The sequence below is a fragment of the Dermochelys coriacea genome, chromosome 7 (assembly GCF_009764565.3).
Source record: "Dermochelys coriacea isolate rDerCor1 chromosome 7, rDerCor1.pri.v4, whole genome shotgun sequence".
In the NCBI taxonomy this organism is placed as follows: Eukaryota; Metazoa; Chordata; order Testudines; family Dermochelyidae; genus Dermochelys; species Dermochelys coriacea.
The window spans coordinates 116,655,375-116,660,405 of NC_050074.1; positions in this window are offsets into that span (position 1 = coordinate 116,655,375).

A 5,031-nucleotide genomic window follows, 5' to 3' on the forward strand; every position below is an offset into this window, starting at 1 on the left:
TATGGCATTGGGAACATCACTTTGCTGGATGAAATCCTGACTCTACAGAAGTCAATAACAAAACTCCCATTGAATTAATTGGGGCCAGGACTTCACCAGTGTGTCTCAAGGAGATGCTAATCCCAGGCCCTGCATGCTTATCATTAAAGACCACCTGGGACTTTTCATAAAGATGGGCCTTTGTTAACCCCAGTATCCTGGCCAAATTCCAAAACAGACTCTCTAAATTCCTCCTGCAGTTTTATTTAGACACAATTTACAGCTTAACTTATCTTTAAGCTATTGTGTAGTTCTGTCGTGCACTGTCTGTCAGCTGTTTTGTTCTGTCCCAGAAACGGGTGAAATTATTTATTTCCTTTCCTTTCTTAAGTACCCATCCCAAATTTAGGGAATAAAATCCTGGCCTCATAGATATGAATGGCAAAACTCCCACAGATTTCAGTAGGACCAGGGTTTCCCCTTAGAAACTCAACACCAACTTAATGGGGAAAAAATTAAAATATTTGTACACACAAATTCTAATATGATGTCTGGATGAGGACAGAGTTATAGGCATTATAGAAAAAACTAAGAAGATAAATATCCCCTACCAACAATACCTGTTTCTTTTGTGTTCATGTGCACACACACACACAACAGCTTCTGGGTGGGTGGGGAGACACCAGAAATGTCATCCTGAGGGATATTCAAGATTTCAAATTTTGGCTTAGTCCCAAATGAGGACAAAGTCAGTCTTGGAAATTTTTGGAAATATTCTGAAATGTCTCATTTCAACCTTATCAAAATGTTTCCTTTTTATTCTTGCTATAAATTATAGTATAATTAAATGAAAAGAAAACATTGTCACCTTATCACTATTTTGTTTTGATCGCTTCCCATCAATTTTTTTTTTTTACACACAAAATCAGTACGGTTCCCACAAAACATTTAGATTTAGTCAAGTCAGATTTTCAGATGGAAACGTGTTCTGTTGGAAAATGTTTGACCCACTGTAGTGTACACCCACTGGAATTCAGTGTAAAAGGGGTGGGGTGCACCATTCAGTTCTCTAGTTTTTTGTGTGTACTCAGGGATGCCGCCTCTTACTTAGGACTTGCCAGGGAACGCAAAATTGCAGATTGGCTTTAATAGTTAAAATTATGGAAACAAAAAGTCCATACAAGAGCGAGGGATGGGTGGGAAATGGGGGGGGGGGGGGGGAAGCGGGGCGGGGAAAAGGCCTGGAAAGGCAGAAGGAGCTAAATCGCTGAAACCAAAATGCGGTTAAGGAACTATAAAGCTAATCTCCAGCTCTTATGCAAGTCAGTTTAGATGCCTGTGTATACAGGAACTCAGTCCAAGTTATAGCTTTCCAATATAACCAGCTCTGTGGACTTCCTCCCTTCCTTCATTGACCTAAGTGAATCTATGACTCATAATCCCCATGTTATTGTTGTCTTAGTTCATGTTCAGGGTTAATTGCTGTCGCAGCAGGTCAGTCACTCCTTTAGTGGGGGTAACAATGAGGGCGGTACCTCAAAAGTTTAGGGTGAAAGACAGAGTTCTTGGTTCAGGCAAGGCTCCTGTGGTAGTCGTCTGGTGTCTTGGGGTGGGGGTGGAGGTGACATGAGGGCTGAAAAAGAATGTGCAATAAAAATAGAAGCCTATGCCTGTACCCCCTGACTCCAATCTTGTGATCTTCTGTCCTGGTGTGGTCTCTGGCCAATATTGAATCTGAAGGGAAGTGAAGGATACAGACTTTAACACCAAGTGAAAATGTTTATCACCTCCTTGTTCTGCCTCAGGCCATGACTTTAACAGGAAGTAGAGTGGAGTTTTCCAGATGCAGCCAATACTTTGTTTGCTTTGCGCCTCTAACTATCTCAGTTTACTAGACAATCTAACTGTCACTCTACAGTGGCACTTGCAGTAAAGAATGAATGCACAGAATGAAGTGATAATCGACTCAGGAGGAATATAAATGGACAGGAAAATTAAAGCTGGAAGATACCATGAATCAAATAATTATATGGCAACTGAACAGTTTGTCCAAGCTGTTTTGCTCATTACCCAGCTTTGGGTTTAATTCTCTAGATGTGCCCAACTGATGAAAAGTTCATGGCAATGCTGGCACCAGTGACAAATGGTACAAAATCTGTGTGCTTAAAACTGAAGAGAGATGGGGAGAGGGTGGATCAATATACTTTTTTCTGTTGATTTAAGTATATTACAAAGAAAAAGAGGAAGTTAAAAATAAGTACAAAGAAACATGAACATGCAATTCTAGATGTCACTCCAGAATTTAAATGGAGCTCAAGGCTTCTTGCATGCAGAGCATTTATCATTGTTTTCATTCAATTTTGGAAAGTTGTTTCTGGAAAATGTAACCATTTCCACCAGAGTAGGAGATCAGAATCGAAATTGTACTAACTGTGCAGCAATTTTATTTTTAATATTCATATATTTCACTTACAACAGCAGTAATTACCCTGATGTAGGGCAGTTACTTGAAATGAATAACTAGCTGGATTTTTGTAGCCTAGTGAGTCATAAATCTCCTGGGAATCTCTCATCACCTTGATGATTATTGAGTCAGTCAAGGGCGACTGCAGGAAAAGATCATCTGCCACCAGCAGCGTAACCAAACTCATATGGGCCTGCCTCATTTACACAAAGGCCCCTTAAAGACCACTTAAGACTCCTTTGTACTACCAGGGACCTTGGTATAAACAACTTTCAGACCATGTCACTTCAATGTCCTAACACAGGCTAGTGGATAGATGTGCTATGATATGCATCTTCCTGTGGCATTTAGGCGCAGTGCTTCTTTCATCAGAGCAAAGATTCTGAACCAAGAGTCAATTTTTGCAAGTGAAACAATTACAGTACTTGAATAGTCATGGGATAAGAGGGAAGGTCCTCTCATGGATTGGTAACTGGTTAAAAAATAGGAAACAAGGGATAAGAATAAATGGTCAGTTCTAAGAATGGAGAGAGGTAAATAGTGGTATCCCCCATGGGTCTGTACTGGGCCCAGTCCTGTTCAACATATTCATAAATGATCTGTAAAGGATAAATAGTGAAGTGGCAAAATTTGCATATGATCCAAAACTACTCAAGATAGGTAAGTCCCAGGCAGATTGTGAAGAGCTACAAAAGGATCTCTCAAAACTGGGTGACTGGGCAACAAAATGGCAGATGAAATTCAGTGTTGTTAAATGCAAAATAATGCACATTGGAAAACATAATCCCAACTATACATATAAAATGATGGGGTCTAAATTAGCTTTTACCACTCAAGAAAGAGATCTTGGAGTCATTGTGGATAGTTCTCTGAAAATATTCACTCAATGTGCAGTGGCAGTCAAAAAAGTGAACAGAATGTTGGGAATCATTAAGAAAGGGATAGATAATAAGACAGAAAATATCATATTGCCTTTGTATAAATCCATGGTACATGCACATCTTGAATACTGTATGCAGATGTGGTTGCCCCATCTCAAAAACGATATATTGGAATTGGAAAAGGTTCAGAAAAGGGCAACAAAAATGATTAGGGGTATGGAATAGCTACCATATGAGGAGAGATTAATTAGACTGGGACTTTTCAGCTTGGAAAAGAGACAACTAAGGTGGGATATGATTGAGGTCTATAAAATCATGACTGGTGTGGAGAAAGTAAGTAAGGAAGTGTTATTTACTCCTTCTCATAATACAAGAGCTAGGGGGTCACCAAATGAAATTAATAGGCAGCAGGTTTAAAACAAACAAAAGGAAGTACTTTTTCACACGCACATTCAACTTGTGGAACTCCTTGCCAGAGGAAGTTGTGAAGACCAAGACTATAACAAGGTTAAAAAAAGGACTAGATAAATTCATGTAGGATAGGTCCATCAATGGCTATTAGCCAGGATGGACATGGATGGTGTCCCCAGCCTCTGTTTGCCAGAAGCCGGGAATGAGCAACAACAAATGGATCACTTGATGATTACCTATTCTGTTCATTCCCTCTGGGGCACCTGGCATTGGACACTGACAGAAGACAGGATACTGGGATAGATGGACCTTTGGTCTGACCCAGTATGGCCGTTCTTATATTCTTATAGTGCCTCCAAGATTCCAAATATTTACAAAACAATGCAGAGACCATTGCATGCAATAGGCTAAAAAAGGAGGACACCCTGTTCATCTAGGCATGCCTAATCTGAAAAATTTTAAATTGAAAGATAAACATTTTTATTTAACATGTAAGCTTTTCTGTGGCCTATAGTATCAGAGTATTTCAGATCCATTAATCAATATAACCTCTTGGCACCCCTGTGAATGTTGTTAACCACAATTTTACAGATGGGAAACTGGAACACGAAAAGAAAACTACGGTAGTTGAGTTGTGGGGACCTACTTTCCTTAGGCTTCTTTTGAAAATCCTACCATAAGCATCAACTTCTTAGTTCACAAAGAAATCTGAGGAATACAGCATAGATTCATTGGTTCTCAGTCTGGGCTTACATGCCATATACTCCGAACAGTCTAATGTAACAATGAAGAGGAGCTGCACAAAGGGAACAACATACTGGGTAGAAGAAAAAAAATACTGGCATGTTCAATAGTTTGTTATCTGTGTCTGAATGTGATAGTTAAAAGTGGGGAAAGCCATGTATATAAAACTGTCTGTTACAAACATCCTAACCTGGTCATTACTCTAAGGTGTTCTGGAGCTGTATTTGTTATTCCTGTTTTCCCACAGGAGGAAAATTCTTGACCTTATAGCCTCCCTACACATGCAGCTCTTTCATTAGTCTCAGCACTGCTGCCAGTGCTGCAGTGTTGATGCCTGACAAAGCCCATTGTGCAGTTCAGCAATCTAATTTGCACAGGTTAGGATTTGGAATGTGGAGTGTAGTAGGGTCAGTTGCCTTCCATGTACCCCCTAATGGCCAAGGGTGCCTCTGAGGCATAGGTGCTGGAACTACGGGTGCTGGGGGTGCTTTCATACCCCCTGCCTTAAAGGGGTTTCCATCATATACAGTGTTTTAAGTTTGGTTCAGTGGC